Source organism: Equus caballus, chromosome 8 (assembly GCF_041296265.1).
Source record: "Equus caballus isolate H_3958 breed thoroughbred chromosome 8, TB-T2T, whole genome shotgun sequence".
In the NCBI taxonomy this organism is placed as follows: domain Eukaryota; kingdom Metazoa; phylum Chordata; class Mammalia; order Perissodactyla; family Equidae; genus Equus; species Equus caballus.
The window spans coordinates 99,065,724-99,080,427 of record NC_091691.1 but is presented as its reverse complement, the minus strand read 5'-3'; the positions used below and the strand labels follow the sequence as shown (position 1 = coordinate 99,080,427).

The window sequence follows — 14,704 nt, the reverse complement described above, 5'->3', positions numbered from 1 at the left end:
TCACGTCCACCCCCTTGGACTGTGTGCTTGTCCCTCGGTCCGTCTCCCCGACTCTCCATGCTCCTTGTCCTCTCTTTCCGCCCCAGGGGCGTCTTCGTGAACACCGATGCCCAGATTTGGGGTCCCCACCCTGGACGTGCCCTCCGTGTGGACCCAGCCCTCCTCTCCTTTGCTGGCTCTGCCCAGCGCCTCCCACAGCGAGTCATCCCTCCAGTTCACATTTCCCGGACCTCACCCGGGTGCTTGTCGGGCACCCACGTCCCTCCTCCACCGGTGTTGGGTGTGTAGGTCCCATCGTACTCTCTGGACGGTGTCCTCATTCAGGGTCCCCCCTCCCACATTGGTGGTTTATCCTCGTGGACTCCTGGCCGGCCTTGTTGAATCAGAGAAGGGCTGCGGTGGGGGACAGTGGCCTCACACGGGACGCTGGCCGGGCCCTGTGTGCGGGGTCTGGGCGTGGTGGATTGCACGCTTGGGCACACTCATAGCAGCGGGGAGGCGGGGAGAAATGAGCATCTTGGGAAGTGGGAGGTCACGGAAGCCCCGCGGGAATGGAAGCCTCTGGTGGAAGTGTCTTCTGCCTGTTCTCTTCCTGCCTCTGAGTTAGCAGGACCCTCGTAGTAATGACAGTGGTTGACGTCACTCCTGATGCATGTCACAGGAGCTTGGATTGGTGCTCGCTGCTAAGGGACCTCGATAATCAGAGAGGCTTAGACAGTCACAGAGGACGTGAGGAGCTGGGAGAGAAGTAGTCGGTGGTCAGAAAAGACCGGTGGAAGTTGTTCATGTGAAGCTCTGTGCCTGTGCTCCAGAAGTTTGCAGTGGTGGGGTGAGTGGAGGATGTGAGGGTCTTCTTCCCTCTTTGGGGCTCATCAAGTGCCCTTGGTTCTAGAAGTTTCTTCCTGCCTGGTTTTCGGTCGGCCTGCATCTGCTCACCCACATTTCTCTTCTCCATTTCACCCCCTCTGTTCTGCAGTCTTCATTTCCGAGGTGGCGTCTTAAATATCTGAGCATGGAGCTCCCCTCTCTGCCTCTCTCCCAGCTGAAGTGATGCATGAACAAACTCCCCTGGTCTCCACACTAACCGTCAGAGGGGCTGCACTGAAACCCCCCTCCCGGCCCAGCCCAGCCCTTGCTTGGCCGCCTCCATGCTGTGTGATGTTAGCAGTGTGCTCACCCTCTCTGTGCCCTAGTTTCTTTATTTGTAAAGTGGATAGAATGACCATAATTACTTCACAGGGCAGTTGTGCAGATTAAATGGGTTGATACTTCGTGTGTTTAGAACAGCGCCTGGTACATGGTAAGCACTCGAAAGATGTTAGCTGTTGTCACCTGTCCACTTGAGTGGTGGCCTCCTGGAGGGGGTTCAGGTGACCTCGGGGAGATGTTGAAGGGAAGCGACAAGGACCGTCACGCCACTCAGCCGGAAGCAGGTCCGTTCTGTGGTGACTGGACCGCCCCGAGGGTGTTTATCCTTCTTGGTTTTGAGGGCTCCTGTCTGGTGTCTCTCATGTGCTGGCTTTTTCTTTTCTCTGTCTGTAATGTTGTTTCATTTGTTAATTTTTTAACAGACCAACAATGGTTTGTTTCAATGAGACAGCTTTGGTAGAGGCATATGTCCTCTAATGTTTTATTCTAAGTCGTTTATTCTGCATGAATGATTGTGTGGTTTTCTGCGCAGTATACAGCACAGTGTCATTTGATGTCACCTCTTGGAATAAGCCTGGGTTTGCGGGAAGATCCAGGACAGCCCAGAGTCCCCATTTCCCGCACATCAGTGACATCAGTGTTTGTCACGCCTGAAGGACCACACGGTGCATCTCCAGTAGCGAAAACTCCCGCCTTGGGGGGTTTCACGTTGTCCCGCCCGACCCCACGCTGAGCCCTGTCAGTTGTTGGTCCTCAGCCTCGTGGGCTGTGATGTCCCTCAGCCTCACCCTCCGAGGCGGGCTGGCCCGGCTCTGCAGCCCGGGCCTCCGTTGCATTCTCTGCTTCTCTCCCGGGTCACCCTGGGCCCTGGGTCTGGGGACGGCCACAGAGGTGAGCGGATGCCTCATCCATCACATCAGGGTTGGTCTTTCTAAAATTTGTGTGCTCTTTAGGGTCCTCCCAGCTTCGCTTACTTTGTCCGTTATGTTGAAGCGTCTGACGGCGAAGGTGGGGTCGTGGATGGCCTTGGTGCTGTGTCTGGGTCCCGACCCCACGTCCTGTGCATTGTGGCAGCATCTGGCCCTCTTCTCCTGGGTGCCGTCCAGAAGGTCCCAGAATCCGCCTGTCCCTGAGGTCGACTGGCTCCCTCGGCCCAAGGGAGACGGAAAGTGGCGCTTTTAAAAGGTGTCCCTCTCCTTGGAGTCTTCTTCACTAAAAACCACTGCCAAAGAGCAAAAGCTTCCTGTTCCGTCTGAGGTGTCCAGGGGCAGGAAATGGCCTCTGAACACACAGAACTCTGAAACGTTTGTTTCCGTCAAGGAAAAACTAAGAAAAAATGTAGTGGTTAGTTTTTAAAAAACCCGAACTCTGAGGACAGATCGTCCAGCAGAGGGATGGTGCGCGGTGGCCCCTCTGTGCGGGCTCTGCGTGTGCAGGAGCCGCCGGGCTGCTGCCGAGCTCTGGCTCCTGTGTGCCGTTCAGTCTTTGCTGGGCCAGGGCCTCCTGGAGACGCCTGGACCGGAGGAGGCTGGGGTCGCCCTCACGGAACATGCGGCTGGAGTTGTGTCCTGACACCCACATGCAGTTTCTCCGCATCAGATGCTGCTCAGGCTTCCTCCTCCTTCCGCAGCTGGCCCTGCCCCACGTCTGAAGGGTCTGGTGATGCATTGCAGGCTTAAAAGAGACATTGACCAGGGCCTGGCCCGGTGGCCGAGGGGTTCAAGTTCCAGGCCATGTGGGTTTGGATCCTGCACATGGACCTACTCCACTCACCAGCCATGCTGTGGTGGCGTCCCACATACAAAAAAATAGAGGAAGATTGGCACAGATGTTAGCTCAGGGCTAATCTTCCTCAGCAACAAAACCCCCCAAAAACCCAACATTGAGTAAATAAGTTTTGAAAAATGGAAAAAATGAAAGACGTCCTAACCTCTTCATGAGTGAAACGCCCAGGTCTGGGGTGCAGGAGAGGCCTTGCAGTTTGGTGCCCCCAGCACCGCCCAGAGCTGTTGGGGCTGTGAATCCTGGTCTCGAGGACTCTGGACCTCCCAGATCCACAAACACCACTGAAACTCAGCCCGAGGCTCCACGCGTGCTGGGAGGCAGTCCTCTCGTGTGAGGTGGTGAGATCTCCGCACCTGAGGCTGGAGACGAGGGCTTGCTGCACGATCACGTAAAGAAAGGGAAAGTACCAGGAGAGCTTATTTCGGTGGATCCCCACCTGCCTTTTTTCGCTTTTAAAAAAGTTTGTGACATTTAGGACTGAGAAGCTAAACTTGCGTGCACTGCTTCTGGCTCAGGCAGGAGACTGTAAAAGCTGTCTGCAAGTGTCCTTTTTAAAAGGTCACTGTCAGATCTGTACGGAATGCCTTTCCAGTTGGGTGCGAACAGCCGCGCACATCGTAACCTCGGAAAATGCGGGAAGCTGAGGCTTAAGTGAAACGCTCTTCCCGCTGGCACAGCAGCTCGCTGGTCAGGCGGGCCCAGCCACAGGTGGGTGGGCTGCGTCTGGCCCCCTGATCTGACGGTCTGCTTTGTAAATTCAGATGATGATGCAGGGTGAGAGATATGGTCCTGCCCTACTGATGGGTGGTCCAGAAGAAAAAGCCGCCCCCGGGGCGTGGCGTGTGTGCAAGGCCTAGGAGAGCACGATGGCCGATCTCTGTGGGGATGTGTTCATGGCCTGCATGGATGGCCGGTCCAGGTGTTGAAAGCTGATGCAGTTGCACAGCTTCCCAGGGGTCCCTGCTGCTGAGTCTCTGCTGTCGTCGTTGGGTGCTTCCCACTCGTTTGCTGTGGCTCAGAGATGGGTGAGGAGGCGCCGTCCGCTGTTGCTCTCCGCGCTGTGTTTTGCTGGCAGCTGCTCCTGGGTGTTTTATTTATTCTGAAAACATCTGCGTAGCCCCAGCAAGGCCTTGTGCGTGTGCATCACTTAATTTTTTTCTTAAAGAACAGCAATAGCAAACTTTTAGAAAAAATGTAACCACTTTAATACCGCACTTCGGATCATTTCCGACTGGGAGAGGCCGGTGGAGTTTGCGCCTGCCCCTGCGAGCCGCGGGGAGCCGGGCTCCCTCGCAGGCCCTGTTGCTTCATTTACAGCCACGGGGAAGTCGGGTTGGGTTCAGTTTGAATTCCTTCCTGTTCAATCCGTTGCACCTCTGTTTTCCTGACCTGGGATTGGGAGCACTTAAGCTGAAACACTCATTTTCAGTTTAACCACGGCTTAGGAGCGCTTTTCCCGGAATAGCTGGGAAAATGTTAAAAGGAGTTTGAAGGTGAATAGAAAAATAACTAAACAAGAACGCCTGATTGTGAAGCCTTCTCGTCGTCCTTTTGAGCAGGACCTAAGGATCTTAAAGGGAAGGAGAGCAAAACTCTTGAGGAATTTTCCCGAGAGGCAGCTGTGTCAGCAGCTCTGCGGGCTGGGTGCTGTGGGAGGAGCACTTTCGTTTTGATTATCTGGGAAAGCTTTGCTCCAAGGATATTAGTTTGCATATGAGTAAGACGAACTTTGTTTTTCTGCTCGCTTGCCACTCCTGTTCCTGGGGTGGCATTTTGGGACAGAGCCCCTCAGAGATGGCAACAGCGGCACTTTCCCTTCTGGGAGGTGCTGTCGTTGTGCAGCGAGCAGTGACGCGGCGGATCAATTAATTAGGAACTTTGGGATGTTGCTCATCTCCACGCGTGTGGAGGAAAGGTCTGTCTGTGTCAGCACAGGGAAGGGTTCGGTTTTTATTGGGTGAGTCTTTAACGAGGGGGATCGTAGTAGCCTTGTGTGCATGCCGGGGGCTGGGACGTGCATGCACCCTGCCTCTCTGGTTCCTGTGTTTCCACCCAAAGGTCATTCTAGAAGCTTAAGCGTGTGGAGCCTGCAGTTCCTTTTAAGGAGATGTGCACGCACTGGTGCAGACCTCCTCCCTTTTATTCCAGTAATCGTGTGCATTGTCACTTGATTGAAGTCCTGGAACGGTTTGATTTGAATCTGTACGAAGGAGTCTCTGAGTTTGGAAAACGGAAACCTCCAGTCACGTTCCTCCCCCGTGGGGCCCCACGCGGCACGTGGCCTGGCGGCGGGCAGAAGTAGTCGCGGTCATTTCATGTGGCCAGGGCAGGCTCACCACGAACGACTGGAAAGCTCTTCTGTGACAAAAACACTTTGAAAATGAATATAGAGGCCCGAAGGAAAATATTAAATTTGATATTAATCTGAAAGATACTTTAATGCCAAATGGGGTGAAAGGGGGAGCTGGTATGTCTCATCTCTGGATCTGGGGGAAAGCATTTGACTAGAGTGTCCGAGGAGGAGCGGGCTAAGGACTGTCCTTTAGCCCTGAGGGAGGCAGCCAGCCCCTCGCCTGTGCAGGTGGGGTGTGAAAGAGCCAGCAGCTTACCCAGGTGTGAGCCCCGCCTGGCGCCGACGATGTAGCCTGGAGTGTGAATACCCCTCAGTCAGTATCTATTGACTCTCTGAGTAATTAGACCCAGAATGTGGGCCTCTGGACGGCCTCGCCAGAACCCCTCCTGGGTGGTGGTGGCAGTTGGCATTGCTTTCCTTGCACTTCGATAGTGAGCATTTACACTGTTACTGAATCTTGGATTTGGGACCTGCAGAGGACCTTGAATTTGCTGAGTGCCTGCTGTGTACCAGGCACTGGTCTAAGTAGATGCTGCTTGTATGAATCCAGAAACACTCTAGCCCTGAGTAGTAACAGAAGAAAGTCATCTACTTGCATTTCCTGAACTACTGGGCTTATTAAAAAAGAGAGGATGATGGCACGATCAGATTTCCCCCCCTTTTTTTGTTACTGGCTGGTAGCCGACTCACCAGCCACCCGGAACCATCACCTCTCGTCTCGTGTGTGTTGCTTTGGGCCCTCAGGTTCAGCTCCAGCACGCTCGCCTGATGGCCAGTGGTCTGCTCGCATTTGTGGCCCTGATCGTACTTTGGACTTAATTGGGGGGTCGAAGCATATTCTTGTAACCCCTGAGCGGGAATTCAGCATCCTTCAACATTTGGGTGATTTTGCCACCTGCTGCGTTTGACAGACGTGTTAACGGCCGGTGCGATCCTGCACAGCAGTGCAGCCCACTGTTTTCTGGGCATCATTCACGTTTGTTAGTGGACTCTCTCCTCGTCCTCCATTGACAGCGGTGAGAAGACGAGATTCCAGTGATTTCCACATGACTGTGCTCTCTGGGAGTGGTGAGCCCCCCGGGCCCAGTGCCAGGAAGGCCGCATGGCTGTCAGACCCCCCATGTCTTGGTTTGCTCGCATGTTCTTCTCCTGTCTGCGGGACTCTGACACTCCGTTCCTGGTACACGTTGTGGGCGGTTTACCAGCATCCTGATCTCAGGCCCCACAGGACCGCGGCTGCCCTGGGATCTCCCGGAGTTGTGATAGAGTCCTGCCCTCCGAGGAAATATCTGCTCTCTGGTGTGGACGTCCAGTTCTGCTTGATGTTCCGTGACTGCGGGGAGCCCTGGCTCCAGGTCAAGAGTTGGGCCCTCTGCCTCGAGCAAGGAGGCTGGGCGGAGGCTGGGTGTTCAGGTGTCACTGAGGGCGTCATTTCAGATGAGATGCGAGTTCGTGCTAGAACACATTCTGAGAGCGCATGAAAGGTCGTTTTGCCCATCATGTCAAGGCCGTGTGGACAGAAGAGAGGGTCCTGAGTGGGGTGCAGACAGGCTGCCATTTCCATTGGAACCCTGGCTTGACCTGCCGCCCCTTCCCTAGCTGGTCAGTGGAGGACACATGTGCTTTGGTGGTGGCGAGAGGTCCCGTGCTGGGAAGGAAGGACATCCACCTGTCCTCAGAGACGGGGATGGCAGACAGCCGTCAGAGCCATCTGGGTTCAGCAAGGATTTCCAAGCGTGCTCCGAGTCTGCAGTAATGCCTGTACGGTGGAGAAGCTGACCGTCACGGCAGAGTCCTGTCCTGGACCGCGGGACAAGGATGCATCTGGTCGGGCCAGAGGGCCGGTGGTCAGGTCGTGGGATCATCAGCAGGCTGGTGTTGATGGGGACGGGGGTGTGTGTTTTATCCGTAGTAGTATTGGAACGGGACACACTTGTCTACCTCCAGGTATGGTGTGTTTCTGAGTAAGCGAGTTCTCAGGTTGAAAGAACACAGATGTGTGCAAGCATGCATGTGCATACACACACGCACACGTGCATACACACACATGCGCCACACACACATGGAGAGCCATCTACCCTCCATGAGGCCTTGGCGGTCAGCTCGTCTGTGGCTCTTGGGCTCTCAGTCTGCCATGGGCTGTGGCCGCTCCTGTCTCCAGAGGGTCCCTGTGGGGGTGGATTTTCACATCAGGCCCCTCTGCACAGAAGAGGCTTGTTCCAGACATCAAGTGCACGTGGGCAAGGATGTGTGCCTGAAGCAGGAACGTGTCGCCCCTGTGTGTCTGCTGAGAAAGTCACGCCCCTTTATAACTCAGCATGACTCAGACTGTCTTCCTGAAGTTTCTCCTTCCACGGCCGCTTCTCCGTAAGTGTCTGTCCACATTGGAGCTACAAGTCCCCCTTAGCTCCTGGAGTTACTGTTTGAAACGTCCTGAGAGAACAGAGCTGGGCGCGTGGGGAGCCGCGGTGTGAGCAGTGTGCCCGGGAAAACCCGTCTGCGAGTAGGGATGTCCTTTCAGAGGAATAGCTGGAAGATGCCTTGGGACGGGAAGGTGAGTGAGAGCTCATCTCCTCAGAAGTAAAATGATACTTTCCGTTGCTTTCCTCGTGAAGCTGGCTTTCCAGAGCGTGACGTTGAAAGAACCATCCTGCCAGATTGCAAGACTGGACCAACATGTTCTTATGAAAGGGACCTCCTTGTATTAAAAAAAAAAAAAAAAAGAAGAGGATTATTCTGCAGTGGTTCTGTACTCGAGGCCCCGTCAGAGGGGGGCCTGCGCGTCATCCCTAAGGCATGGGGTTCCTCCTGTTCTGGTTTGAAAGGTTTCCGTCACCCGTTTGTTTAGTGCCTTTTCTCGAGTACAGTTTCCTTGAAGTGATTTAAGAACTAATTTGAGGAAACTGCCATCACCTAAGAAAGCACATATGGTACATTTATCAAAAAGGGTTCAGTGTAAGGAGAGAAAGCTTAAAATTGTTTACAAACCATGTGGCTGCTTATGGAGAACTTTCTAGAAAGGGGGTTCTGACCTGCAAGGCACTTCGGCCGACATTTTTTCTTTGCCACATACACGTGGTGTCATGAGTGCTCAGCCGTGATCCCGAAGCATAGCCGTCTTTCCTCTGCTGTGTGCCGTGTCCTCCTGGAGGGCTTCTCCACCTTCTCATGGGCCCTGTCAGCTTCGTTGAGTGGAGTGATGAACGCGGGGCACGAGGCGGTGTTTTCCCGTGCTGTGGCTTCCGCCGTCGCGCAAGAAACCGGCAGGGCCGTGCGTGGCCTGCCACGCCCCCAGCGCTCTGTCACCGGGAATACTGATGCGGCACTCCAACTTTGGAAATATAAGAACACGACTCAGACTAAATGTGGAACAGGAGTCCAGCGCGGCGTTACAATACGTGTGTGTGACTAGCTCGGTAACGCGATTTTCAGTGCAGAGCCGAGACGCCGACCGTGTTTGTAGTTAGAACTGGAGTCACGAACTCCCCACGGTGAACTGGTCAATGGTGCCCTTTGATGCATGAAATGAGTAAATATGCAGGGGTGCACTTAAACCCAGTCCTTGGTTCCGAGGGTCAGGGTTTGACGGTATGTCCCAGTGAAAATGTGCTGCTCGCACGTTCCCGGGGAGCCAGGGCTGCGGACAGCCACCTGGACGTAGGATCTGCGCTGCGTGCATGGTGAGAGCCCCAAGGCCTTCGGGGGGCTCCTGCTTCAGTGGGAGGGTGGTGCCCGGGGAGGCCACATGGGGCTCTCTCTGTCTAGAGAACACACCGGTTTAGTGGCTCAGCACCGGACATCTCACACTTGGACTGTGTGGGTGACCAGCTTGTTCTTCGTTATTTGTGGGTGAAGAGAGGCGCGAGTTTTGGGCCTTCTGTTGAGGAAGGTCCCAAATGTGCTGCTGCTCCTCCTGCAGCCGCAATCCAGATTTCCCTCAACAGGCCGGCTGCTCGGAACCTGGGGTTTGGGCAGGCGGGACAGATTCTCTTGAGCAGTTTTAGGCGCCCAGGGAGTCTGGGGAGGGGCGGAAGCTCAAGTGAGCTTCTCCTGTTTGCCGGGAGCTGACTCCGCAGAGGAGAGGGGAGGCACGCTGTCCTTATCTGGGGGGACAGTGCTTGTTCCTTAGGGAAAGAGGGGGTTTCTTGGCGTCTCAGATTGATGGGACCTGCCTTCCTCCTTGAGCAAGAGGCAGCCACAAGCCCCTTATGCGCCGGGAAATAGGGGGGTACAGGTGGCCGGGGGTTATCAGTCGTACTTATTTTTCTTTCCTCCCTAAAGCCCCAGTACGTGGTTGTATATCCTAGTTGTAGGTCATTCTGGTTCTTCTTTTTGGGATGCTGCCGCAGCATGGCTTGACAAGCAGTGCCAGGCCTGCGCCAAGGATCCCGAACCCACCAACCCGGGCCGCTGAAACGGAGCGTGCGAGCTTAACCACGCGGCCACGGGGCCGGCCCCAGTCGTACTTATTAAGTAATGTAACAATAGCTCATTCAGATAAATGAGTTGGAAACACAGACTTTGGAGAAAGTGTGTTTTGTTTTTCCTGTACCTAGTTAATTCAGTGGGCGAGCCGCATGCACGTTTGGCTCTCTTCTATCCCCAGAGGTCTGTGCTCAGGAGAACCGTCTTGCATCGTAGGTGTAGCAGTGTGGTGTCGTGCGACAGACTTGTGCCGACCCCTGTGTCCTGTGTGTTGAACAGTGAGTTTACGGGTAACCATCCCTTTCACCAAATGGGCGTTTACATCGTTGGTTTCAGTAAACTCTAACACCTGAGTAATTTTCTTGACCCAGGTTGTCTCTAAGTTGGATGTCACAGTCCCTGAGAACACAGGAGCGGGCCCCCAGGTCTGTGGCCTGCTCACCCTGCTCTGGCCAGGCACATCTGCTCGCAGCACCTGCACTGAACAAATCCGAGAAAGGGGATCTGGACTGTGCTGCTGTGTGCTTGGAGGGGGGAAGGAAAAGAGGGACAGGAAAGTGACGGTGGGGACAGAATGGACACACCATCAGAGTGCACACCGCCCACCGTCCTGACGTTAATTTTCAGCGTGGACCTAGCTGGAACCCATGGATGATTCATCGACTACATCTGGATCAGTGTCATGGTCTTGGGGATGTTGGAAAATATTCGCAGGCACTGGTGTGACTGCTGTTGTCTCTGAGTGCCCCAGGACATTAGAGTGCCACACTTGATTGCTGAATAATCCAGCCGGGGCTGAGGCAGAGAGATCCCATGTCAAGTTCAGTATCTTTCCTCTCCAGGGACTCAGGGGGTGGGTCTAGGAGCTTTGAAATTCAAAAACCTGCTTCGTTGTATTTTATATTAACGTTTATCGAAAGCAGTTGCTGGATAAGATACTTGGCTTAGAAAAAATACTCCGTTCCTCATTTCTGCAAGATCATTCAGGGTCTCTTCAGGTGTGGTGTTTTCCTAATTTGCGTCGCTGAATAACACAATAGCTTTATTGTGGGGAGTTAAAGTGGAATTTTGCTTGTTTATCCTTTTTTGTTCCTTGCAGGAAAAGTATAGATGGCCTTTTATCTTCAAAACTTAGAGCTTGCAGAGATGTGTCATTAAGTGAGCTTGGAAATATATTTTTAGACAGGCGGTGCAGGATAAATCCTGGGGCAACGTGACATCATGTTCTTGTCAAGAATTGCTCTTTGTAAACGCTCTCTGATAGATCACTCTCCTTAAGAGGCTGAGCTATCAGCTGCTTTCAAAGGCGCTGCCTGTGTTCCCGATAAACTGGGTCATGTTACAGTAGTTATTGGCAGTCATGGAGCTGGAAAATTTAAACTGGTTATAGTGTCTGTGCTTTACATAGCAATGCATTTTGGGAAGAGAGGTCCTTTTATAATTTTGATCTTCTTAAAGTATTGATTGGTGTTTGTACAATGGCAGACAAAATGTTATGTAAATCCTTGCATGATATGCCTTTCAAGAGTCCTACCAAAATATATCAGGGTATCTTTACAGAAAATGTTTGTGAGTGGTTGCTTAGAATTCAGTGAAATTGATTATTGAAGTGTTTATTCTTCCCCGAGTGTTCTTAATGAGGGGATTTCTGGGGCTGACTTGTGTGCTAAACTGCACTGCCTCGGAAGGTAATGTGTAACTGGACGTTTCATGGCTTACTGAACATAATTCTCTCTCTTTGTATTCTTGGGCACAGTTCTTTCTTTGATTTGATGGTGGGGACTTCTAGGCTCTTTGACAAAAAGCATAGAAGAGAGAGATAACGTTGGATAGGTATTAATTACAGTCTGTTTTCTTATACTGGAAGGGAAATGTTGGTTTTAGGTAAGACGCTGGAAAACAGGTCACTGTGTGTAGGTTGGGGGCAGATGTTGTCCTTTACTGTTGGTTTAGGTGGAAGAAAATACAGCTTATTTGTAGGAGTGAATTTCAGTTGAAATATATTTTACAGTCAACTAGTGCACATTCTGAAAGGGTGTGTCCGGTAGACCAGGGACAGTTACCGAGTGAGAAAATATAGTGAGTTTCTGCACAGCATTGTTTTGTTTTCACTGCTGATAATTTCTAAAAGGAAATTTAAAAATTTTTATATTAGACACTGAATTGGTGACGGTTTCTAATTGGTGACTTTTGAGTTTAGGCTCAGTAAACACCGATAAGCCGCTTTCAAATGGGATTTTTCCCTGTAGTTTATCGAAGGCCCTCTAATTTTCCATGTTTGTCTTAAAAATAGAAATGTATGCGTCTTCATTTTCTCCGGTGCCCCAAGTTGTCAGCGTTCCTGAGTTACTCCAAACGCTGGCTTGCATCGTCTTGCTGCAAGATATAAGGAGTCAAAGTAGAAACTGAACTGCTTTTGTGGGTCATGTAACGAAGAGTGAGCGATTTGTCCTCTTTTTGGACAAAGGTGAGTGCCCCTCCGTGAGGACAGACTGCATCCGAGCCGCCCGGTTTGGGGGGATGAAGTTCTGAGCTCCTGGAAATGGGGCTTTTAATGGAAACGATGACAAGGTCATTAACTACACTTGCCCTGCTGGCTGCTCCAGGAAGCTGGCTTTGCTGCCAGGTCCCAGCTCTTTGTGGCCGACCAGGGGCTCCAGCAGGACAGTTATCTGCTGAGAATTACAGGCCAAGCTCTGGCTCCTGTTCCTTTTATTTTCCTTCCAGTTTTAAGTTTACTTTTTTAAGGACAAAATAGACTGCTAAAATCACTACTTAATATAAGACTTGGGAGATAGTAATTAACAGGTAACAGTAATGCATTTACTTTGGAGAGCAAAAGAAAAAGTAGAAAGATGCTTTTTTCCCTTGGATATAAAAAAAATCCACCTCCCGCCCTTTCTCTTCCCATGGACGCCTCTTTATTAAAGTCTCCACCACCGCTTTGGATTTCTCAGGATATGTTATTAATGGCTGGAGAAGGAGGATTCCCACATCGTCCCTCCTTTATCCTTGGACTTTTCTGAATGTGGTCAATAACTATATTGTGTGTTCATCTGGTTTTTTTGGTCCCCTGTAAGGTGGGATTTGACCACCAATCTTTGTATTTTAGTTGAAGGACAGCTTATATATTAATGTTAATTTATATTTCTTCTGCAAATATATTGGTGTACCATCTTTACTCTTAACAAATGTTCTATTTGTACTTTCTGTCTGGGGGTGAAGATGGAAACACTCACTCATCTCCTGAACTAGGAATTTATTTGGGGTTTCGACAGATTGTGGTAAACAGCTTCATAAAGGTAACCTACTTGCAGAGTAACATTTAGGTCATCTGGGCATTCTTGCTGTAAATGGAGTGATGGTTCTAAAGCTGTGGTCTGGGGTACAGAATCGAAGTGGGTCTTGCTTCAGTGGTCATGGAGTTTGCATAATAAAACCTTCTTATGGACAGTTAGTTCCATTTGGGGACTAACGTGTTGGCACTTGCTTTGATTTATTTGGAGGTGCTAAATAATTTAAAGGAGACCTGTGCTTAAGAAAATGGAACTTTGTCACTGTGGTGTGCACGGTTCGTTCCCATCGACTCGTGCTCGGAACAAAGCGTATTGGAGACACCTTTAAAATGAGTTTTTGGCAGAAACGTCTGAGCACATTGTTCTTTGGCTGCTTGGAAATAAGGCCCGCGGGAGGCGCTTGTGTGTTCCTCCCGCCTGGGACTGTGGGTTTGTGTCCTTTTCCCCTAGTGGGCGAGGTGGGTGGGGTGTCTTGTGAATGCTGCCGATTCTGGTTGCCGTTCCTTCATTTTTTCTTATTAGGGTGGAAATGCAGTTTGCTCATAATGGATTATTGATTGGTCTGAGCGAGGCGGCCTCCAGGCCTTGTCATCCGTGGTCCTTACTCTGCCAGCAGTGAATGCGCCACTTCACGGAGCCACTGGGACCCTGGTCTGGGGACTATAAGCCTGGAATTGTTAATCTCGGGCAGATTGGTGTGTGGGGAGAGGAACTCCTCATTGTTGTTATGGAATTTCTCCCCATTTGTTCGGAGAATAGGCTTTTTGTCTCAGCAGTAGATAAGCTGGAGCAGGATGTTAATGATGTATTTTAATTCGTGGCTCATAATACTACAGTGTAACTAGTAAAGCCCATTTCATTGTCTGCAGGGGAACAAACGGGCAGTGTGCTCCGCGGGCTGGGCCCAGCACCCACGGGCCTGGGTTTCTGGGCAGGCCCTGCAGCAGTGGGCAGAAGTGACTGCTTGATGGAGTCACTTCAGAAGCGGCCGCCAGCCGGGCTGCAGGCTCGCCCTTCTTGTGTTACAACTTGCCAGTTTGGAGCCTGACAGCCCTGCAGCTATCCCGAACGTTCTGTCTGCTGGGAGCTGTTTTCTTTGTAAGGGCATCTTCCCTGCCTCACCGAGTCTTCAGGTTTCACAAATTCTCCTGTTACGGGAGCTCCGCATGCCGGATGCTGACCCTCCGGAACCCCACGGTCCCCCAGAAAGTGACCGGACGGAGAGAGAAGGACGAGTGACCCCACGGCATTGAGGAAGCCAAAGCTGTGTCTGAGTACCGTGCTGTGGGTAATTAATGAGCCCAAACTGCAGAAACCCCAGCGCGAGGGTCATCTGAAAAACAGCGCAAGCTTCGGTTTTGCTTCCCGAAACTGAAAAACTCTAAACTTGGGGCTGGAAGTGCCACTTCCAGGCTCCCAGCTGCCGCCTCAGGCCTCTGGTGTGGACTGGTCTGGTTTGGGTCAGGTTAAGGAAACTCAGAGTCGCTTTCTTCTGCAGATAACTGTGAGTGTTAGAAGTTACTGGAAAGCTAGCCTTCCCATTCCTTTTTCAGGACCAGATTTTGATAGAATGGACTTTGCTAGTTTTGGGGAGATCAATGCCAGACCGTTGGGCTTTTGCTTTGTGTTGGTTTAACTCACAGGGCAGACGATGGCAAGATTTCCTGTAGATTCAGAGACTTGCTTCCTATTTAAA

At 51.7% G+C, this 14,704-nt stretch overlaps 1 protein-coding gene across 7 annotated transcripts in view; it reads left to right on the top strand.

Annotated features, from left to right (window-relative positions):
• The window catches only part of ZNF516 (zinc finger protein 516), a 120,425-nt gene that overhangs the window by 27,102 nt on the left and 78,619 nt on the right, over positions 1–14,704 (top strand). Inside the window, exon 1 of one of the 7 annotated variants that reach the window (XM_070275868.1) lies at positions 3,795–3,959. The exons of 4 other annotated variants lie outside the window; for them this stretch is intronic. The gene's annotated coding sequence lies outside the window, so the exon portion shown is untranslated. 2 more of the 7 variants (XM_070275869.1, XM_070275870.1) reach the window with 2 other exon arrangements.